Raw genomic sequence first — 25,197 nt, forward strand, 5'->3', positions numbered from 1 at the left:
ATGGTCTTTTTTTTTTTTTTTTTTTGCTTCTGTTGATATGGTGAATAAGGTTTATGGACTTGCATATGTATTTTTATTTTTATTTATTTATTTTTTTTGTAGAGACAGAGTCTCACTTTACCACCTTCAGTAGAGTGCCATGATGTCACAGGACTCACAGCAACCTCTAGCTCCTGGGCTTCCGTGATTCTCCTACCTCAGCCTCCTGAGCAGCTGGGACTACAGGCACCCATCACAATGCCTGGCTATTTTTTGGTTGCAGTTCAGCTGGGGCTGGGTTTGAACCCTCCACCCTCGGTATATGGGGCTGTCACCCTACTCACTGAGCCACAGGTGCCATCAGACTTGCATATGTTAACCAGCCTTGCATATGTGAACCAGCCTTGCATACCTGGGATGAAACCTACTTGATCATGATAAATGACTTTTTTGATGATAAACTGTAATCTATTGGCTAGGATTTTTTTGAGAATATTTGCATCCATATTCATTAGTGAAATTGGTCTGAAGTTCTCCTTTCTAGTTGGGTCTTTTCCAGGTTTGGGTATCAGGGTGATGTTTACTTCATAGAATGTGTTGAGAAAGATTCCTTCCTCCTTAATTTTTGGGAATAATTTCTGCAGTATAGGAATAAGCTCTTGTTCGAAGTTTTGATAGAATTCTGGTTTGAAGGCATTCGGACAAGGGCACTTTTTTGTTGGAAGATTTTCTATTGTTTCTTTGATCTCAGTGCTTGAAATTGGTATGTTCAGGATATCTATTTCTTCCTGGCTAAGTCTAGGGAGAGGGTTTCTAAATATTGATCCATTTCCTTAACATTGTCAAATTTCTGCACATAGAGTTTCTTATAGTATTCAGAGATAATCTCTTGTATCTCTGTGGCATGTATTGTTATTTCTCCTTTGTCATTTCTAATTGAAGTTACTAGAGATTTACTTTTCTATTTCTAGTTAGCCTGGTCAAAGGTTTATTTTATTTATTTTTTTAAAAAACCAACTCCTTGTTTCATTGATTTTCTGAATGATTCTTTTGTTTTCAATTTCATTAATCTCTGATTTAATTTTTGATATTTCTTTTCTTCTGCTGGGTTTAGGCTTAGATTGTTCTTATTTTTCCAATTCCATAAGATGGCTGGTGAGTTTGTTGATGTGCTCTCTTTCTGTTTTTCAGATGTAAGCATCTAAAGCAATAAATTTTCTTCTCAGGACTGCTTTTGTGGTATCCCACAGGTTTTGGTAGCTTGTGTCTTCATTGTTATGCTCAAGGAAGTTAATGATTTCCTCTTTTATTTCTTCTTGAACCCAACTGTTATTGAGCATAAGGTTGTTTGATTTTCATGCCTTGTGGTCTGAAAATATACAAGGTAAGATTTCAATTCTTTTGATTCTGTTGAAGTTTTTTTTGTGTCCTAAGATATGATCAGTTTTGGAGAATGTTCCATAGGCTGATGAGAAGAATGTATTTTCTTTAGCTTTGGGATGGAGTGTTCTATATATGGTCATCAAGCACAGTTGTTCTAGGGGCTCATTTAAGTCCTTTATGTGTTTGTTTAATTTCTGTTTAGAGAATCTGTCCAGCTCTGTAAGAGGAATGTTAAAGTCCCCTTCTGGGATATCTATAACTCGTATGCTCAAACTCTTCATGAAGTTCCATAATTCTGTCAATGAACATTCTGCTTTATCTCTTTTCATTTCTGCCTCTTTAACTATCTGAGTTATCTCAAGAGCTTTGTCCACTACCTCTGAATTTCTTTCTTCTCCATGATCCAAACTGTTATTGATACTTTCTTTAAATTCCCTAATTGACTACTTCAATTCCTTCAGCTCTGCTATATCTTTTCTATATTTTTCATATCGTTCATTTCTTATTTGATTCGGTTTTTGGGTTTCCTTTTGGTTATTTTCCACTTTCTCACAAATTTCCTTCATTGTTTTCATTACCTGTATTTTAAATTCCCCTTCTGTCATTTAACATTTCTTTGTAGTTGGAATCCTCTGTAGTGGTTGCCTCATGGTCCCTTGTGGGGGTTGCTCTGGCATGGTTTTTCATGTTGCCAGGAATTTTTCTCCTGTTTCTTCCTCATGAGTGTTTTCTTTTATTTGTTTCCTTTTCCCTAATTTTCCTTTCAATTCCTCTTGCACTTTAAGTTATTGTGTCTCTGACCTAAGGTTTTGATGAGTCCTTTTAGTACAGGACTAAAAAGATGAGAAGACTGAAGAACAAGAAGGAAAAAAAATATTTAAGAAAAGAGAAAGGAGAGGGGGATGAGTAAAAAGGAATATTGACAAGCAGAAGAGAGAGAAACAGAAAGAGGAATATAGGAGTAATGAAGATGTACAGTAGCGTACTTTGACCCACATCTTAAAAACCCCCAACCTCTGGGAGTGCTGAATTGGGTGGTTCCCTTGAGGTCAGCAGCTCTGTGCCAGCCTGAGCAGTACTCCACTTCCACCAAACAGAGAGGAAAAACAAAAATACTATAAATCAAGCCAAAACAAACAGAAAACCTTACAGGATAAAATTGGGGGGGAACTGAATAAGAGGGACAGAAACACTAGCAAAAGTAAAGTTCTTATTATTAAAGAAGGCAACAATGGAAAATTATATTTATGCCAGAAAAATGAAAAAAGAAAAATCTAGGGGGGTAAAAGTTGAAATTTTTTAAAAAGGAAAAATGAAAGCAGTATATATATCTTGCTGAATATTGTCTGGGCAACAGGTGATCTTCTAGGGTATGAGATGCTTATCGCAATGCTGATACAGCTGTATAAGGCCTCTGCTGACTTCTTTGCCCTCAAACCCCACAGGGTTGAAAGCCTGACTCTCTCCTCAGCCTTCTTAAAAGACACTTTAAACCATTAACTTTGGCTAAGCAGAGTCTTTCCCAGGAAAGCACATGTCGCCAGGATGTCTCCTTAAGTGGCTGCCCGCGTATCAGGTGCACCAAAACTGACCTCACTTTTCGGCCCTGAGGGCCAAGGCTGCAAGGCAGCTCTCCTACTGCCAAATACTGAAAGCTCCGCTCTTCCCCTTCATCTCAGTCCCAACCTTTGACACTGTTCACAGTCACTAGCACTCACCCAAGGTCTCCCAGCCTAAGCCTCACTCTGCAACCCTGATGATGGAGCCTACACAGCAGCTCTCCCACAATGGTGGTGTGGCTCACAGCTGAAAAATGATAGCTCCATTCTGGCCCAGCGGCCCAGTCCTGGACCCTTGACAATGCTTACAGTCACTCACACTCTCGCCCAAGTTCTCCCAAGATAGTTCAATCAAGTGCCCACTTCCAAAAAAACCAAAACAACCCTCATGAAGGCCTTCCCTGTCTGCAATCTCACTGCTGTTGTAAATACAGCTGTGGAGCCTCCACAGCCTCAGACCAAATGAATGCAACCACTTGCCACTTCTCCACTGCTTTTGTCCTCCTCCTGGAGTCCAGAAGTCTCTCACTATCCCCCGGCATCCCCAAAGGGATGTTTCTGGGCACAGCCCACAAGCCAGACGTGCCTGAAGTCTTTTCTCCCCAATCTCACCCCACTCATTTGCAAAGAAGCTGTTACTCGGCCACCATCTTGCTCCCCCTCTCTATTTTTTTAATCTTTTAAGTCCTCCCTCTTCAGAAAAACAGCCTCCATCTCACAGTATTTCTAGAAATGACACCCATCATTATAGCTTTTCCCTGAAGTGTTTCTTCACGATCATCCTAGTGTGCTCACTCAATACTCAAAAAGAAATATGAATCACCATTTTTTGTTAGTCTGATAGTTTTTTAATGAAGGAAGGAGGAGTACACAATTTTTTCTCATATCAACGTTCATGAGTCATGTTCAAGCAGTATTGTTATAAACTGCTATCTCCCAATTAATCAAATTCTTTCTATTCTTCATATTAAAAAAACAAACTTTTTTGAACACATGTAAATGAAAGGTTCCCAACTGAAAAAAAAAATTAAAAGATATGTCTTAGCACTGGGGAGAGAAGACAAGAACACAATAAATGCACTTTCATAAATTCAGGATATACAATCAGTAACTAGCTTTTGAACTTTTATCATGTGTCAAGCATTGTTGTACGCATTGGGGAAAGCATGGTGAGAAACACAGAATCAGTCTTCCAAGAACTTTAAGTGTTATTTAACTGTCTTTGACCCCCTTCACCAAGTGTCTTATCCAATAGTCTTTATAATAAACCCATCAACAAAATATCTTATTGATGAAGGAAGTATTATATTTGAACAAAAACCCTTTGGTCTTTAAGTAGGAAAAAAAAAAATTCCCTTCAAAGGCCAAAATACCTGGTACAAGTTAAATAATGAAATGTGGCATACTGGCTTGATCAAAACACTAATTGCCAACTTTGATATGCTTCTTCTCTAATGAACATACCTTAGGTGTGTCTTGTCCAAGCATCAAAGAAAAATATGTGAGGAAATCTACTCTTTTCATCTCTTTCAGTAAGTTAAAAAGAAAGCATGGTTCGATCCTCTGCAAATGTCCTTAAATAGATCAATTCACATAAACATAAATATCATGGTATCAAGGAAATCCTTCTCATGTTGCACTGGACAGAACAGCAAAATCTTTCCTTTTATTTCAGCAACTATTAAATGGGAAAGATTAGTAGTGTGCATTTAGTCGACAAGAGATTTTGTACAGGATTCTGAAGCTCTCATATGTTAGGACCACAGTGTGCCAACCTGAAGGAAACAAAGCAGCAGATAGGGAGAGTACCCTCCAGATAAAGAAAACAAGTGTCATATAAGCCGTGGCATAGGACATTGGTATATTCACAAACTAGTAAGGAGGTCAGTACTGGGAAAGATTGGTAGATGAGTTCAAGCAATGAGAACATATACTTAGGTCACGGTAAGAATTTGACTTTTGTTCTGGCTAAGATAGAAAGCCATTAGGGAATTTTAAAAAAGGAATTACATAAATTGCAAGAATCATTCTGGATGCTTCACTGAAGCTCTACTAAAAAGGGCAAAAAATAGAAATTTGGATATCAGTTGGAAGGTTTTAGCAATTGCCCAATAAAGAGATGATAATGGTAAATTGGAGTAGGATGGGGACAGGTGGATTATGGATTCTAGATAGAGCCACTGGAATTGGCTTGTGAGTTGGTTGTGGGTTATGAAATAAAGAAAGAAGGATAAGGATAATTCCAAAATTCCAAGGATTTTTGTCCAGCTCAAAGAGAAGAAGGGAATTTCTACTTACTGAGATGGGGAAGACTGTGGGAAGTACAGATTTGAGGGTACAATAGGCTAAACATTGCCTCTCCAAAGATGTTCACATCCTAATCCCCAGAACCTGTGAATATGTTACCTTATATGGCAAAAGGGATTTTGCAGATGTAATGTTAAGGATCTTAAAATGGGAAGATTATTGTGCATTACCCTTGTGGGCCTGATGTGATCAAAAGGGTCATTAGAAGAGGGAGCCAGGAGAGTCAGTGTCAAGAGAAGGAGACGTAACTACAGCTACAGAAGTTGGAACAATGCAATTGCTGACTTTAAAGAAGGAGGAAAGTCGTAAGCCTAGGAACGCAAGTGGCCTCCAGAAGGTGGAAAAGATAAAGAGCAGATTCTTCCTTAAAGTCTCCAGAAGGAACACAATTCTGCTGCCCCAACAAATGAGAATTTTGGTCTTCACTTGGGAAATCAGTGGTGCTTTAGAGACAAGGTGTTTAGAACTGGAAAAAAATTATAATGAAAGAAGTTAATGTCTTATAGTTGTGAAAAAATTAGATCACCTATGAATGTGACAATTAAACATGACATAGTAAAGAACACAGGAGACAACCGAGTCAGGTCTCAGAAGACTAGTTGAAGTGTCTGTTCAGTCTGTTGAAAGTGACTACTTTCCTATTGTTTTAGGAATGGTAGTAATATACAGAAAAGTGTATTCTGCTACCTGCCATGTAGGACATTTAAGTGTTGGTAGTCAATAGAAAAATGTAAATTAAAACCTCATTGAGATATCGCTACACTAGAAGTGTAGTTTTTCTTTAAAGAACCAGATCATAAACATTTTCCAGGCCAGATGATCTATAGGGCAGAGACCACAGGCATTCCTGTGTTCCAATAAAACTTTATTTGCAAAAACAGGCAATGGGCCAAATGTGGCCTTTGGGCCATAATTTGCTGATCCCAGGACTACAATCTCTATAATGATTAAAATAGAAAAGGCTATCTATACGATGTTACAGAGAAGATGTGAAGAAACTGGAACTCCCATATACTACTGGTGGATATATAAAATTGTACAAGCACTTTAAAAAACAGTTTGTAAGGGTTTGTATTTTTTTGTTGTTGTTTTTTTTTTGTGTGTGTGTGTGTTTGTTTTGTTTTTTAGAGACAGAGTCTCACTATGTCACCCTCCATAGAGTGCCATGGCATCACAGCTCACAACAACCTCAAACTCCTGGGCTTAAGAGATTCTCTTGCCTCAGCCTCCCGAGTAGCTGGGACTACAGGCACCTGCCACAACGCCCGGCTATTTTTTTGGTTGCAGTTGTCATTGTTGTTTAGCAGGCCCAGGCCGGGCTCAAACCCGCCAGCTTCGATGTATATGGCCGGCGCCCTACTCACTGAGCTATGGAGCCAGGCCAGTTTGTACGTTTTTTTAAATATTAAGCATATTTGAAAGGATACAAGAAAATATCTGGAAATGATGGAAATATTCATTGTCTGGACTCTGAGGATGGTTTCAAGGGCAGCATATTATATCAAAACTTATTAAATTGTAACCCTTTAAATCTCTGCAAAAACAGCTGTGAGAGGTAAAAGAGGAATAAGACAGAGAAATTATTTTCCTCAAAGGACACATAGAGGAGGCCACGTTTGACCACTTTCCCACACAGTCTATAGCTTCTGATACAAGCCCACTGCTTAAGCAACTCCACTAAACTATATAGATATCTGTATTCAGGTTTAATTTTTGGAAGTTGTTAAATTCATAAGCAAAAATGAATTACATAAGATCCTAGCAACTGATTTTTTAATATAATCTCACATAAGGAGATTCCAGTAAAGCTAATGAACAAAATTTATACCGTAATAAAATTTTTCTACTTAAATGTCAACTTAGCTGCATTGACAGGCTGAATTCTTTGTGGGCTTTAAATAGTGGCAATGTTGACTCATAATTTAGCAGTTAAAACTGACATCGTAAAGACACTGAGTGATCAGGGGAGCAAGCCTCTAGGTGATCATAATAATACTATGAGAAGTGGATATATTTGTTTTATTAGAAATGTGATGTTCCAGTGCAATAGATTTCTGGGCTTTTCTGTACAAAGTCTAGGTTCTCATATTCTGTAATTATGATTACGGAAAATTTATCATGTAGCTCTACATCATAATCCTGTTTGTTTTTGTGAAGAAACAACTATTCTGTGGCTCTATGGGATGGAGGTCAGCCCCTCCTGTCTGGCAGTGCCTATGCAATGCTCAGTAGATGAAAACAACGGTCTCCTCCACAGTTGTCATTTACAAAGTACCACTTAGGACTTTTAAACCAATACTACCTTAAGAAAGCCTCCAGAAATTGTGAAGTATGCTTAATAAAAGCAATCAGTAAGTGCGTAATCTTTAAAAACCCATAGTTTTGGAGAAAGTTATAAGCATAAATAGTATAGTAATAAGAATATGCTAGCAAAAATACTTAGAGCAATAACAGATACTTGGATACTTACTCTTTGTCAGGCACAGTGCTAAGCACTGCACATCATTCTTTTACTTCTCATAATAAACACCAGATAGTGTTATTATCACTTTAGAGTGTGCTAACTTATTAGCTAATCATCATAGTACCTTATCATCTGTGTGTAGAGTGTGAACCTTACCTTTCTTACATTCCAATGGGTAACTCAGCACCAAGCAAGACTTCTACCATAACAGGTGTCTGTAAGTACATTATACTGCTCAGTAATAAATTTAAGTACGTAGCCCAGCATTCTAAGCCTTGTAAATAGCAAGGTCAAGTCTTAAACTCAGACCACTTAGACTCCAAACTACATTTGCATATTGTTTATTATTTATACCAGTAAAAAATTTGAAGCAACTAGCAGTATGGAAATGGTTATATGCGTTTGCTACAGTAACTCTAGGGAGTAAAATACAGCCATTAAAATGTTAATTGAAAAAACTAAATAGCTATATGAGAAATTGTTTGTACACTAATAAAAAAGAAAACAACATTGCATCTCTGCTTTGATTAAAATTATGTAAAAATGACATGTACACATTAAAAGAACTGAAAGGGATAAAATATTAAGCAATCTATTGGTTAATATTGGTAAATATTAAGCATTCTATTGGTTGTCAGTGATGTGTTTAATTTCCATTATTGTTATTTTATGTAGCCAGTAAAAATTACTTTTAAAAATGAAAAACAATAGCCTAGGATATGTTTATATTATGAGGAAACCACATTTTTAGCCAGTGTTTGCATTGAAACACCATCTCAACCATCCCCATTTCAAAAGGAATATGGTACATTAGTGCTGAATAATTCTTAGTGCTGTAAGAATTATTATAAGTTAAAATCCTGTCTGATGATTAATTTTTAGTTTGAGAGAGAGAGAAAGGGATTATAAAATATCTAATGCAGAAAAAAAGAGATGCTAATAAGCTTCTTGAGGAGGCAGGGAAAGACTGTTACGAGTTCATACATCTGGCACACAGAATGTCAGCTATTATTTTTTATTCTATTGGAAGTGCCTGCCAGGAAGGCTGGGTACTTTGAACACAGGGGACAGAGAAGTGGAGGCGTAGAAGAAGATTATAAACATTACTGCTGGTGAACTTATTTTTGTGAATGAGATGACAAAGGCTAAGAATTACTTTGACAAAAGAAAAGGTGAAAGATTAGTTCTTAAGTATAGTGCATGAAGAAGTAAGGTCAGAATCTGATGAAAAGAAAGAGATACCCATAAAAGAAAGGGAATCCACAGAAAGAACAGGTGGAGGTGATCCAGAGAGGTGCGATGAGTCATCACAAAGGACAAATTAACAAGATCTTAAAGTTGGAAGGAGAAAATGAAGAGAGCCTGAGTAAGGCAGAAGTGTATTCAGGAGGCAGAAAGCATGGGCCAGGGAAGAGCAAGCACCAGGGCGCTTACAGAGAGGACAAAGCAAATGGCAGGGAAAAGAGAAGGTTCTGACAGGCCAGGGGGGTGCAGAATGATCGTGTATAAGTGCAACTGTCAGCACTCTGGTAAGATCCTGTGAATAGGGCAAAGTGATTAACAAATAGGAAATAATCGAAAAGATAGTTGGCAAAAGCACATCCAGATAATCAGGAAGACTGTGGGAACCAAACACAACCGGTGATACCAAAGCCCCAGCCACATTCGGCCCATAAATGTAATGTTCCTCACGTCATTTGCTTAACTATTGATTCCTGTGGGTGCAGATTTCAACAGAAATGATCTGTCCAAGGTTTTGAATATGCAAAGAAAATACAGAGCTGATTTATGTAAATCAGAGAACTGTATCAAGGCCTGAGTCCATCATAGTGAAATGACAATTTTGACCTTCTAACTCTGTCTAAATGAGATATAGAGCAAAACTCCCTGGGTTGGTGGCTCAGCTCTTAACTGTAGGTGAGCGACTTTGGACCTTGCTCCACTCCCCCAAGCCTCAATTCCTTCACCTATAAAATTAGAATAATAATAGTACCTGTTTGTTACAAAAACTAGATGAGTAAATATACATAATATACTCAGATCGGTACCAAACACCAAGTAAACCTTCTGAGTGTCTGCTAGCATACTCTTTGCAGGAAATGCTACCTCCCTTCTGAACTCACTGACTGGATCCATTCTTATAACTCTCTAGCATACTCTTTGTAGGAAATGCTACCTCCCTTCTGAACTCACTGACTGGATCCATTCTTATAACTCTCCAGCATACTCTTTGTAGGAAATGCTACCTCCCTTCTGAACTCACTGACTAGATCCATTCTTATAACTCTCAGTTATGAAATAGCATATTTTAAAATGAAAGATTTAAATGATTTCAAAGTTTCTTCTTCTTAATAACTATTTTGTTTGTTTATAAAAAGGAGGGGAAAGGGAGGCAAGATATGGAGCCATAACAACTGTTTCCAAAAGTGGCTGGATATGATTGTCACCCCTAAGTCATCAAATGAAAAACATGCACACATACAATCACATTTGCCATATTTCCCAAGTCAATCATAAAGACCTAAATCTCTTCACATAAAAAGCTCAGATTTGTGTTAGTCTTACAAGAGCTAGCACACGTTAACTGCCTCTCAGATTTTTTTTCTAATTTTAATGAAATGGATTTCTGAAAGAGAGCTGTGAAAAGCTGTGCTTTGGTACTTTTCAGCAATGTTCTGAACCATAAATGAGGGTGTTGTGTCGGAAATTCCCTCCTCTTGTGCAGCAGAGACTCCCAGAGGCACTTTTTCAAAATCACATGGAGCACGGAAGTAGAATATTCTCTCCAAAGTGGTAGAGATATTGTTCCATGAGATGGTGGTTCACGGGGGAAGAGCCTCCTGCCAAACTTTCTCCCCTGACAAACGCACACCCCAGGAACACACCCCTGCTAGCGTGTGGCTGCAGATGTGATATTGCAGGAAAAGAATTCTCCCATGAGGCAGAGGCACTACTTCACCTCTGAGCAAGTTGGAGCCTCTGTCCCAAGAATGGAAAATACTTAAATAAAATCTTCCATAGTTATTTATATAATACCAAAAAGTAAAAACATAAAATATTGCTGTTTGGGGCCTAAGGCAGTCTCGATTTCTCCTTTTCTAACATGGCAATTATCACTTTGGAACATTTCTCTCAATTGCATGATCATTAAATAATTACTCAGGATCTAGCCTCCCAGAAAAAAACTCCTCTAAGCATGTACTCTGTAAGGATTCTAAACCAACCTGGACAAAGACCAATAACAGAACTGTATTTTGATGAGACAGGAGTCAGAGTTCGGCAGGTTACAAGGAGACTGAATCATAATTTTATAGCTGTTGGGGAGACATTGTATCTCCATCATGGCAAGCCTATTTGATAGCCTTAGACATGTCTGTTAGGTCAGGTCCATGGTCCTTTCACTTCATCCCCTTTCACTAAACTGCACATGGTTATGAACCTGAGCCAGCCCAGAATAAAAGCTGCTGTGCATGTCTGCACACTGAGCTGTCCACAGCTCCTCCTGCTTGTCTTCCATTAGGCAGCTCCACTGGCCCTTTTGCCACCACATCCCTGATTCCCTGGCTCCCAATTGGCTTTCGCTCATTGTATCTGTTCCTCCCTTAAAGCCCTTGCATTGGTGCCCCAGTCACTGACCATTGACACACTTCCAGGGAACCACTTGTTGTGTCTCTGCTCTAGCTTCCCAGACAGCAAACTCACCCACATAGCACCTGCCCAGATCTAACCTGATACAAATGCAACTTTTTGACCAGCAGAGTGGGAGGAAAGTTTCCAACAAACTTGCAGTTTTCAACAGGCCAGATAGAACAGAGTGCCAGGATGACAGACTTGTGTCCAGCTACATTATAAAAAAATCATCTGTGGGGTGGTGCCTGTGGCTCAGTGAGTAAGGCGCCAGCCCCATATACCGAGGGTGGCAGGTTCAAACCCAGCCCCGGCTGAACTGCAACCAAAAAATAGCCGGGCGTTGTGGCGGGCGCCTGTAATCCCAGCTGCTTGGGAGGCTGAGGCAGGAGAATCGGGGAAGCCCAAGAGCTAGAGGTTGCTGTGAGTTCTGTGTACATCATGGCACTCTACTGAAGGCGGTAAAGTGAGACTCTGTCTCTACAAAAAAAAAAAAATCATCTGTGGCTAGCAGGGCACAAAGAGATGGTGAATTTCAAACTGCAGTCCTCAAGTGATAGGTAGTGTCCATTTTTTACAGAAGGTTCTAACCAATCTAGTGAAGTCAGAGGAAAGACTCTCATCTTTATGAAGAAGTGACTGCCTAGAAAATCAGCATGCCTCAGTCCTAGGCTGGAGGGAAATAAGAGACAGGGTGGTTACAATAACTGTAACTGGAGTACCAGTTCCAGTGGCAGGAATCAGGGCATACCGGCTCATATTATGGTAGGATAGTGTCCCTGATCAGAGCACCTGCCTCAAATAACCAGCTTAGAACACCAAGACACTCTACCCTTAATATTGTTCCCAAATCCCTCTTAGGGTCCTGGGAATATACGCTTTTTGATAATTAACTGAATTTTGATGCTAAAATATGTCAAGGATTTTGACTTGCTACTACATTAAAGGAAGCACAGTCTGGTTGCAGTGGAGATTACAGTAGAGACAGGATGTGCTGTGCCCAAGTCTGCCTGTGCCAAGATCTTTTCTCTCCAGCCCCATCCTGTTTCCTCCCACTCCTGATTCTGATGCTAAAATCTAAAGTAGAGAAAGATTTACTCAGAGCTGCAGTCAAACCCCTACCCAAGAGTGGGTTGCCAGTAGGCAGATAGGCTTAGCGCTCATGCAGTTCCCATGAAAAGAGAAGCTTCTGTCTGTTTTATTGTTTAGATTAGTCACACAGATAGAAATCTCAGATGACTGAGATATGAGTAATGAAGTAATGTATAAACAGTTTGCCAGCAAATTGTTCTTCCTGTAATCTGCCCCATTACATAGACTGACACGCTCTAAGCAAGCGGCACACAGATAATAAGTACAAAGGGGAAATTCTTCATCCTCTGTTATCTTTTTAGATTGGTTTTTAAGTGAGAGTTTTTAATTTCCCATGACAGTGACTGACACTCTGTGGTTTGGCGAGGGCATTCCTGATTTGAATACTGAAGGTCCTATGAGCCAGGAAATCCCCCAACCCCCTGCAGACCAGGGTGGGTAGTCATCCTAGTTGGAATTCCAAAGCCTCAATTAGAGTCTTACTGCACCACAGACTCATCATGTCTGGGGCATATTAATGGACATATCCTGTCTTCAGAAATAATCTAGGGCAATATTAACTCCTACTACGCAAAGCATGCCTGTAATCTTTTTATTATATCAAAGTTCCTCAGCGAAGGAGGAAACCCTGAGCAAACCACCAAGCGAACCCTGAGTGGTGCCAAAAGTTCCCTCTTGCTTCTGTTCTTTCTTAAGAACCAGAGAGGAAAAGGTTGGAAAACAGGAGCAGTTGATAGCCTCAAATATTTCAGTATTAACTAGGAAATCTATTCTCATTTTTAAAAGAGTTTAATGGACTGTCAAAAAAAATATTTACTCATTTATTCAGATATTTGCCCATTTGAAGCAAGGCCTTTCTCCTGCTCAAATCCCCTCTGGCAATATGGTCTCACCTAAGGGAGATGAAAAAAGTTACAAACACTTACTAAGGTCACAGCTCAGCAACTCAGGCCCACTAAAATATCTAACTTAAATGGATAAGATTATGGAATATTTTCCTTTCTCCATATCTCACTAACACAGCAATAGGGCTCCAGCATAGTAACAATAGATTACAACTGAAATAGCTCAAAGACTCAGTTTTTCTCTCGGAAGAGGTTTCTAGGGAAATCCAAAGTCAAGAGAAGCAAAAACAAGGATAATAGAGGAATTTAAAGCCTCTGTACCTGCTACAACAGCAATCACTAAGCTTACCCAAATTCTGGCCATCTTCTCCTAAAACCTTAGTTCCTACCATTGGATACATCATGTTTGTCTTCAAAAAAATATTACAAAATGTTCCAAAAGTTAAGAATAAACATAATCTGAAGAGACAACACAAACATCAGGACCAACCTCAGATACAACATAGATTTTGGAGTTACCAGATAGAGAATTTAAAATAATAATATAATTTACATGTTAAGAGTTCTAAAAGCAAAAATGACCATATTGAATAATAAATGGGTAACACTATACCTACATTTAGTCATACTGTATTGTACACTAAGAACATTTTTTAAAGAGTAGGGTTTTAAGCTGAACATGGTGGTTCACACCTATAATCCTAGCACTCTGGGAAGCTGAGGCAGGAAGATTGCTTAAGACCAGGAGTTAGAGACCAGCCTGAGCAAGAGTGAGACCCCATCTCTACTAAAAATAGAAAAATTAGCTGGGCATTATGCCAAGCACCTGTAATCCCAGTTATTCAGGAGGCTGAAGCAGGAGAATTGTAGGAACTCGGGAGTTTGAGGTTACTGTGAGTGAGACTGAGACCACAGCACTCTAGCTTGGGGCAGTAGAGTGAAACTCTGTCTCAAAAAAAAAAAAATGAATAAGAAAAAGTGGAATTTTTAAAGAATTATAACCAAAATGAAGAATGGTTTTGATGGGCCCACCACTGGATTGAACACAGCCAAGAGAAACATCAGAGACCTTAAAGTCAGTAGAAACTTCCCAAACTGCAATGCGAAGGCAAAGCAAAATAAAACAAATAGAATGAAGAAAACGTAACAGAATATCCAAGAACTCTGGAAAATGTAGCAAATAAATAATTGGAATGCAAAAGGAGAAGAAAGAAACAAGAGAGCAGAAGAAATATGTGAGCTAATAATGGCTGAGAATTTGCCAGACTTAATGAGAAGACACCAAAACATAGATGCACAGAGTTCAGAGAACACCAGCCAGGATAAATACCAAAATGCCACACAAAAAGCCATCATAGCCAGACGTATCATATTGAAATTCTAGAACACCAAAAACAAAGAGGTAATCTTGAAAGAAGCTAGGATGGAGGGAACAATATCTTATCTATAGAAGAACAAGGATAGGAATTACATTGTATTTCTTGTCAAAAACCATACCCCTACACACCTACTAGAATGGCTTAAATTTCCTCTGAAGATGCCAATATAAATTATTGTCAAGGATGCAAAGCAACAAGAACTCTCATTCATTCTTGGTGGGAATAAAAAATACCACAGTCCCTTTGGAAGGCAGTTTGCCAGTTTTAACAAAGCTAAATATAATCTTATAATATCTGGCGATCACGCTCCTAGGTATTTATCCAGCTGATTTGAAAACTTGCATCCACCAAAATTCTACATGGAACATTTATAGTAGCTTAATTGTTTTTAAAAATCTGCAAAAAAATTAAAAATGTAAGAAATTGCCCAAGCTATAAGAGGGCAGGGGATGCGAGGGAAAAAAGGGATAGACAAAGTTAACAGAGCATAATGGAATTTTTAGAGCATGAAACAATTCTGTTTGATACTGTAATGATAGATATACAAGACCATGCTTTGTGAAAAACCACAGAAGTTTATAGCACAAATAATGAACAGGAATGTATACAAACTTTTAAAAAATTATTTAGGAGGCTGGGGGAATCACAGGATAGAATACAGAATATGACAAGACAATCTAACTGTTTTGGAAATGGATGAAACAACCTGACTGAAGGGAGTTGGTAATCAAGTGGGAGTTGTTGACCTAAGAAACTTGGAAATGAGTAGAGTCCTTCAGAAGAATGGAAAAGAAACTATGCCTATGTACTGTACTCTAGCCAATAAATTTCTTACGGGGGTATTGGTTAATAACTGTGATACTACCACATACACAAATTTTAATTGAACAATTAAATAAGGGGGTGGCGACAGACGCAATTTTCTCACTGTTAGTGTGGGAGGTTAGAAGTAAAGAAGAGTAAGAGGCTAAAATGACTTACATGATAGTGATAGAGTTTCAGATATCAGTATTCCTGGAAGCTTAACAGTGATCAGACCATTATATAGAGAAATATGCATAGATATATCCATACACAGATTAGTATACACACGTATATCCTTGTTCTGTCTGCTGAGAGGGCCTAGAAGCAATGACATCCAGGAACAACAAGCACAGTTAGCATTCATATCTTGATTTTTTAATAGTGTTCTAACAAAAGGAACAGAGCTCCTTACAGAAATAACTATTTCTACCACTGAGGAAGGAGATACAGAAGATGAATCTAGAATATCTTATAATGTCAAAAAAGCAAAGAAATGTGAAACACTTGTGCATGCCCACACACATACTGGTGGAGGTATGTTGAGGAGACCCAAGAATTAACTGAAACCACTTCTCATGGCCAAAGCTGGAAAAAAATGAGTAACAAAACAAATAGAATAGTGTTGGATTATAATTTAAAACATAAAGTGAATATCCAAGAGTTTAAACTAATATAAGTAAATGATTGATTGAATAAATAAATGGGAAAGAAGAAACAAATAGCCCTTGCAGAAGAAATTTGAAATAATTTATAAAGATATTCTGCTCTTAGAGAGGTGGCCCTTAACTCTTCAAGCCTTAACTATGGACTTTGCATATTGATTTCCTTTAAAAGAGAAGTCACTATGAGAAAAAGAAATGTAAAGGGGGGGAAAGAATAACTTTACAATGGAGAAAGCTGATGAACACTACGTAGGCCAGGTAATGTAGGTTCACATCAACAATAAGTTCCCAAATGGTGGGACAGGCATAGGATGCTGCTATGATTTATATGTTTTTCCTCTCCAAATCTCATGTTGAAATTTGATCCCCTATATTGGAGATAGGGCCTACAGGGAGACATTTGAGTCATAGGTGTATGTGCCTCATGAACAGTTTAATGCCCTCCCAGGAGGTGAATGAGTTCTCACTCTAGTAGTTCCCAAGACAGCTCTTTGTTAAAAACAGCCTAACCTCCCCCATATCCCTAGCTTCCTCTCTCACCATGTGATCTTTGCAATGCTCTCCTCACCTTCTCTCATGAGTGGAAGCAGCCTGTGACTCTCACCAAATGCAGATGTTCAATCTAGAGCTTTCCAGCCATTGGAATTTTCAGCCAAATAAACCTTTTTTCTTTATGAATTACCCCTTCTCAGGTATTCCTTTATAGCAATACAGAATGGACTAAGATAGATTCCCATTCCAAAAGGGAGCAACAGAAAAGAAGAAAAGAGAAATAGGTTCCAAGTTAGTCCAAACTAAACCAGGGAAGTCAATACTAAACCCTGAAGCTTGAGATTAATCTCCTCTGACTCCATGTCCTGCCTTCTGTGCACAGTGAGTGGGGGTTAGACACTTTAGACTTTGGGCAAACCCACCCCCATGGTTTTGCTGGGCTCTGTCTACTCAACAGCCCTTACCACTATCTCAGGTTAGTGTTTCACACTCTACAGCTCTTGGGGTCTCTGGAGTGGCCACACCCCACAGCCAACTAGGCAATGTCCTCTGTGATGGCTCCACCACTGTGGCAGGTCTCTGCAGCATCCTCTGAAATCTTGGTGGAGTCAGCCAAGTCTTCACAGCTCACACATTTGGCATGCCTGCAGAATTAGCACCACGTGAACACTGTTGAGAGTCCCTACTCTCAATATCAACATCTGTATTAGGCAGAGTTCTCCAGAGAGACAGAACCAATAGGATTAATATATGGATAAACAGATGAGAGAAGATTTATTGGGAAATTGGTTTATGAAGTTATGGAGGCTGAGAGGTCTCATGACAGGACATGTGCAAGCTGGAAGCCCAGGGGGGTTGGTAGCAAGGCTCAGTCCAAGTCCAAAGGCCTCAGAACCTCGAAAGCTGAGGTGTATCTCTCAGTCCAAGGCTGAAAACCAGAGAAACTCAAAGGGCACACTGGACCAGCCCTGGAGTCCAAAGACCAGAGAGCCTGGAGTTCTGATGTCCAAGTGCAAGAGAAGAAATGTAACCCAGCTTCAGGAGAGAAGAAGAGAATTCACGTTTCCTCTGCCTATTCATTCTGTCTGGGCTCCCAGATAATTAAATGTTGCCTGCCTACAATGAGGTTGTCCCCACTCAGTCCAAGCTCCTCTAGAAACACCCTTACAGCACACCCAGGAACAATGCTTCACCAGTCCTCTAAGTATCCCTTGATTCAGTCGAATTGTCCCATAAAACTAAGCATTAAACCATGAAAACTGCAAATGTGACTGTATAATATAAAATAATGAAGAACTGCATATTGAGTCACTGAAATATTTATTCATTTAACTAAAATTCAATAAAAGCTAAATGCTCAGCTCGGTGCCTATAGCTCAAGTGGCTAGGGTGCCAGCAACATACACCAGAGCTGGCGGGTTCAAATCCAACCCAGGCCTGACAAACAACAAGGACAACTACAACCAAAAAATAGCCCAGCGTTGTGGCAGGCACCTGTAGTCCCAGCTACTTGGGAGGCTGAGGCAAGAGGATTGTTTAAGCCCAGGAGTTAGAGGTTGCTGTGAGCTGTGATACCATGGCACTCTACCCAGGTGACAGCTTGAGACTCTGTTTCAAAAAAAAAAAAAAAAGCTAAATGCTTATGCACTGATATAAATCATTCAAAGACTTAAGTTATTATATACTTTCAAGGTAAATAGTTAAATTGTTTAATATAGTTTAATAGTTAACAGTAATTATTGCAATTTTGTTTGTAAAATTTCTACTTTTTACATACTTTTAATGGCAAGAATAATGTCTCCAAAGGAGGAAAATTATACACAGAAATTATTTACTGCTAAGAAAAAATAAATTTAAAAAATAGAAAGATAAACTATCCTTAGGGGAACTTGATTGCACCAGGCTTTCTTGGATATCCTAGGTTCCTGTAAATAACAGACTGTTAGGAAAAGAAACACTGAGTAACTTGGTAACTCAATGCCAAGGTTACTGTCCAATTATAACAATTGTGTTCATCTATATATCCTGTATTTTTCATTAATTCTTCCTTATTTTTACCTCCTATTCAATCTTTTCTTATTGTATTTTTACTTTTTACTTCCATATTATCATGCATATTTCATGTGTTCCTTCAAGTTCTTTCAAATAATTGTGGACTGGGATATATATAAATAAATAACAAATAAAATTCTAAGCCTTCCTATGCAGAGAAGAAATCATTCTTATTCAATTTCTCATCATTTACAATTTGGAGGCTAAATGATGTGAATTTACAAAAACAAAAAAAAAAGATTTTATTCTGTCCAATGACATGAAAACAAAAACAGACTTACTCGTTTATGACTTTTTGCCCAAAACAATTCTTCTGCTCCAGAGAGTGTGAATCCTGACCTGGACCTGGTCTGGAACACAGAAGATAAAATATGAGATCTGAGTTAGAGACTTCCATTTTGCTTCAATTTTTTTCCCTCTGAACAGTTAAGAAAAGAACCTCCAGAAATAGAAGGCATATAGTCCAGTGCCTGGCATATTCAAAACACTTGGAAAATAATTGTTTGATGAATGCATTCATTGTGATTGAATTAACAGCTGAATGAATATGGTCTTCCTTAATAAATGTACAGTATGCTGTGGTAGGTACAAAGGGTACCATGTTTTGGTTAGACGAGATGAATAAATTCAGGAGATGTATTGGACAGACTGATGATCGTAGCTCATATTAATGTATTGCATCCTTAAAAATTGCTGAAAAATTACATCTTAAGTGTTGTCACCACAAAAAAAAGTATGGGAGGAGATGAATGTATTTGTTAGTTTAATTTAATCATTTCATAATGTGTTGAAACATCATCGTGTCCACCATAAATATGAACAGTGTCTATTTGTCAATTATACCTTAATAAACCTTGGGAAATATTTTAAATTTATCCTGATTTGGGGAGGGGTATAAGTTTTCTTAAGGTAAGTTGATCATAAACTACATCCTGAAAGTAAGTAAAACTTTAATAGGCATCTATGGAAAGGGGGAAATTGTTTCACATATAAAAGGCACAGCCTGAGCAAAGGTGCAGAGATAAGAAAGTCCAGGAATCATGAAGACCCCCGAGCTGAATTTGGCCATACTTCTATGCCAGTTGATGAATAGGTGGTGTCCCAAGCTTCTAAAGTGCCCCACCCACGAAATGTCTGCTCAAACCATGCCCCCATTACTTCCCCACCTCTCAGTCAACAAGAAACTAAAGGATTCACACATACTAGGCAGGAGCGATCAAACCCTGTACACATTCCCAAAAATGTGCTGAGCACAGAGCATGCGCCAGGCATCCCGGAGCATTCTAAGCATGCGCTGTAACAGGAAAGCAAAAAAAGTTTCCTCTGTGAACTTTCCCTCATAGTTGTGAAGACTGACAATAAACAAAATAAAAAATAAAAGATAGAGTATATTAGTGCTCAGCACAAAGGATAAAGTATGAATAAGGGACTGTAGCCAGCACCTGACAAAGCCCGGCCTTGATGGGGAAAATCTCACGCGGCTCAATGCCGGGCTGCACCTGCCTCTGGCCGGTGGACCAAGACTTCCAGGGTACCTGAAGATGAAATGTGGCAACTGTGGTGAGGTTTCAAGGAACTGGCACTACTCCTGGCTGATGGACGGAGCAGCACTGAAGGAAGACACAGCAGCTCCTCCGTGGACCAGAGGTGCCATGTGGCCACACAGGACAGCTCCACAGAGATTCTGAGCAGCACCATCAAATTGTATAGGGCTGAAGACAGTGAAAAGTTCAAGACCATAGTAGAGTTTGAGTTCAGAAACCTCAAACCTCTTGATTTTCACCCCCGGGCTGGGTTTGCTGGTACCAGCAAAGTCAGGTACCATCTTCAGTGACGTTAATCTGTAGGAGGAGGACTGACAGAAGGGCTCAGGGAGTCTGTGGGATGAGGTGACCCACTAGTTTTGGAGATTCTGTGCTTTATGACTATACACTTGTCTCTAAAAACCGAGAAGGGGAAAGGTGTCCCCACACAGGAGAACCCACTGAAGTTGTCCCTTCCTCCTCATCTGCCAGCAGCTGTACCAGACCCTCACAGTGTCTATGCTGGGCTCTGTCACAGCCTCCCAGAAAAGCCCCTGTTCATGTTGCACAGGTGCGTAGAGGTGGGTCAGGTCACAGCCATTCCATCCATAAGTTAGAGTTCACACTGGAGATCTCTGACTGCGTCCTGGCATCTTTCCACAGTTTAAAATCCTGCACCTGGTCCAATTTGCAAATATGCAGGTGCACACAGCTTCGAAGGGCTTTCCAGCTCTTGGGGAGCAGGCAAGTCAACCCAGCAGACCAAAGGCCAGAATGATGCCATGAGCCCGACAGTCCTGAACCAACACACTTTTTAGATCAGCTCCGCTGGCAAATAAATCCAGGCATCCCTGTTAGCTGGTGTCACCTCACATTCTAAAGCTGTAAGAGAATTTAAAGGTCCACTTTTAGCATGTATCTGGTCCACAAAATTCCTAACAGAAAGTCACCTGGTATCTGCTCTTTTGCTGCGATGGGCATTCCCTTTCCCTCAAGCCAGCCAGTATATATATTCCTCCTAACGCTACATCAGACTCTATATTCCCTATGTCTCCCCCTGTTGTTTCTAGTTTTTTCCCTATGGCCGCACTTAGTGTTCTGCCCTTGGACATCCCTATGGAGATGTGAATGTGGCAGCCATTATGGATTAAATTGTGTCCATTCAAAACTTATATGTTGGAGTCCTAACCCCCAGTAGCTCAGAATATGACCTTATTTAGAAATTAGGTGATTTCAGATGCAGTTAGCTGTGACAAGGTCATGCTAGAGCAGAGGGGACCCCTCATCCTGTATGACTCATGTCCTTATAAGAAGGGGGATATGTGGAGACACGCACACACACAAGGAGAATGCCATGGGAAGGTGAAGACAAAGATGGAGTGATGCTTCTACAAGCCAAGGAGTGCCAAAGATTGCCAGTAAACCACCCAACACTAGGTAAGGGGAGGTGCAGAACAGTATCCTCCTCATAGCTCTCAGAAGGAATCAACCCTCCCACCACCTTGGTCTTAAACACCTAGCCCCAGAAATGTGAGATGGTAAACTTTAGTTATTTATGCCCCAGAAGTACCATGGGCCTGGCTTCCTGGGTCTGAAGACCCTCAAGCCATGGACAGGGCCGCTCAGGGTACAGCATGGTCACAAGGGGATGCTAGTGCCTCTACACCAGCAAATTCACCGCTTGGATACCTGGTACCAGGGACTTTATTATTCCAATGTCCTGCCAGGCCAAAAATTCTCTTAGAATTAAAATTTAGTTTTATTAAAAACAAACAAACAAAAGAACATAAATAGGGGAAAGGGGATACCAAGTCCTGTGTGGAAAAAAATAGGGAAAGGTTGTTGAATAAAAAAAGAACTTAAAACTTGAAAATTAAAAAAAAGCCAAGTACTGTGTGGAGTCTTGAAATTTTAAAGAGGCCAGGAGAGGCCTCCCAGAAGACACTGGTACAAATCTGATCTTGGTAAGGAGTTCACCCTGTGGATCTCAGAGAGAACTTTTCAGGCAGCTGGAACAGAAAATGCAAAGTTCCTGAGGCAGAAATACATTTGTCCAATTAGAGGAACAGTGAGGAGGCCAGCATGGCCGGAGTGGTGTGAACAACAGGGCAATAGAAAGATGATCCTTTGAGAGCTAACTGGGTCCAATCACGTAAGGTTAAAGACACCAGCTTTTACTCTGAGTTGAGGAGAGATTTGAACAGAGGACAGACAAGACCTGACTTACACAAGCTCATTCTGGCTGTTTGCTGTGAATCCTGAAAGGCAAGAGCAGAATCCCGATGACACTTAGGAAGCCACTTTAGTAACTCAGTTGAGTGTGGCAGTGGTTTGGACCAGAGTAGAACAGTAAATGTGGTGACAAGTGGTCAAATTCTGCTTCATTTTGAATAATTGTTAGGATGGACTGGATGTGATCCAGGAGAGAAAGATAGAGGTTAATGATGACACCAATGTTCTGGAGTAAGCAGCTAAAAGAATTAACACTAGATGAAAAGTTTCAGGAAACATAGGTTTAGGGGAAATATCAGGAGCTCTTCTTTGGACATGGTAAGTTACGGCATCTATCAGATATCTAAGGGGAGATGATAGGTAGGCAGTTGGATACAAGATTCCCCACTTTCAGGGTAAATTCCACCTGGAGATATAAATTGGGTTTTATCAGTGTACAGATAGTATGGAAAGCCATTGATCTGGGTATAACTACCCCCAGCAAAAGAGAGTAGATTAAAAAAAAAAAAAAGAGGCGGGCGGCACCTGTGGCTCAGTGAGCAGGGCGCCGGCCCCATATACCGAGGGTGGCGGGTTCAAACCCAGCCCCGGCCTAACTGCAACAAAAAAAAAAAAATAGCCGGGCGTTGTGGCGGGCGCCTGTAGTCCCAGTTACTCGGGAGGCTGAGGCAGGAGAATCGCCTAAGCCCAGGAGTTGGAGGTTGCTGTGAGCTGTGTGACGCCACGGCACTCTACCGAGGGCAATAAAGTGAAACTCTGTCTCTACAACAACAACAAAAAAAAAAGAGGCCTCAGCTTTGGGGCACCTCCTGCTAAGAGACAGAGAAAATATTCAGTAAAGGAGAACAAACATTTATCATGGGCAGCACCCTGGTGGCAAAGTGAGGAGTGTTTCCAGGTCAGTGACAACTTGCTAAATGATACTGATGGGGCAAATAACATAGAGACTGAAAAATAAGATGACCATGGGGTTTAGCCATGGAGGTTACTGGTAACTATGATAAGAGCAGCTTCTTACCAGTAACTATAAGAGCAGCTTCTTACTTGTTTTAGTACTTTATTTGCAACTTTGTTCAGTGCCTTTCAAAGGCACTAGAATAATGACCTAGTTTAAATTACTCGCAATGATGTCAGGTGGAAGTCTCATGACCTCATGTTGATAAGTGGGCTGGAGGTCATGCGCTTAAATAAATTTAGCTATGTCTTTCCTCATTACTAATTTGACTTATAAAACCCTTAGGATAATAAATTCCATTAATTTATTGCCCCTATTCTACTGTGATCTGTCCTCTTTACCTCTCCTACCCCTTCCAATCTGGCAAGGGGTCTCCAGTATGGACTAGCAGGATTGTTTAATATGTTCATGTTGGAATTATACAGTTACCATGTTCTTATATCATACCCAGACAGCTACCGGGCTGTCTTCTGGTGAAAATGCACAATTATTCTGTATGTGCTTCACATAATGTTCTCTCTGTTGTTTCTTTCCTCATGATATAAGACCCTGTAGTGCTTTTTAGATTATAATGTCAAGACAAAAGTAAATTAAGTAGTAGCCTAGAATAGTTTGTCCCTAAATGCATTAAAGAAATAATACAATATAAAGGAAATATAAAGAAATAGATTTCAAGTGAAAAAATACTACACTAAATTTAAATTTTTTACCCTAACCACAAGTTAACTTAAATCCTTGGTGGTATTAATCAAAACCCTTTCAGTTGGAAGTGTTAGGGACAAATTCAAATGTATAAGTTTTCCTTTTTTTTTTTCAGAGGTCTGAACTCAAGCAGCCTGGCTTAATACCTGTGATGAATTAATCTCATAAAAAAAAAAAGTGGAACAGAATCAAGAAATAGTGAAAAGATAAATGCGAAGGGTATAGAGCAAGATGGCCAAATAGAAACCTCCAGCCATCAACCCTCCATACAAATACCTAATACAACAACTATCTATACAAACAAGGACCTTCAGAGTAACCAAAAATGAGATGAGGAATCATATTACATGTGTTTAACATTATATCAAGGAAAGCAGCACTAAAGAGGGCAGAAAAGCTAATCTATGCCAACCCTCCCGCATCCCCCAAAAGTGCCACACTAGCACACTCAGTGGAGAATCTGTGTGTCCCAGGGAGGGGCAGCAAACTGATTTTGGGGCTTTTAATTGAAACTCAGAGCCATCCTAGCACACAAGTCAGAATTCTGCTACTGCCCACAGAGGAAACATTTATACCCACTGGGCCAAGGGAAATCCTCTGCCTCAAAGCCCATGTTTATGGTAGCCATACCACCAGCATAGAAAAAATAGCCTGGGCCTGGACTAAATTTGCAAGACAGTCAGGCCACAGGGCTGCAGTTCCTTAGGAAATTTCTGTGACTATGCTGGCTTGGAGACAGTGGACTTGAGGTTCACATGACTTAGAGAGGCAACAGCAGGTGTGGCCGGGACATTGCCTGTGTCACCCCTCTCCAGCTACAGGCAGCACAGCACAGAGAGAGTCTTCTTCCACCTGAGGAAAGAAAAGGGAAGAACTTAGCAGACTTTGTTTTGCAACTAGCTAAGCCACAGTAAAATGAAGTACCAAGCATAATCTGGAGCCCCCAAGTCTATGTTTTGGTTCCTGGATGTCATTTCAGGACCCAACCTGGGCCAAGAGGAAACATGCTACTTTGAAGGGAAGGTCCACTTCTGGCATGATTCACCACCTGCTAACTACAGAGCCCTTAGATTTTGAATAAACATCAGAGGTAGTCAGGCAAAACTCACCACTGGCTTTGGGTGAGAATTGGCTGGCTTC

This window comes from Nycticebus coucang, chromosome 5, assembly GCF_027406575.1.
Source record: "Nycticebus coucang isolate mNycCou1 chromosome 5, mNycCou1.pri, whole genome shotgun sequence".
Classification (NCBI taxonomy): domain Eukaryota; kingdom Metazoa; phylum Chordata; class Mammalia; order Primates; family Lorisidae; genus Nycticebus; species Nycticebus coucang.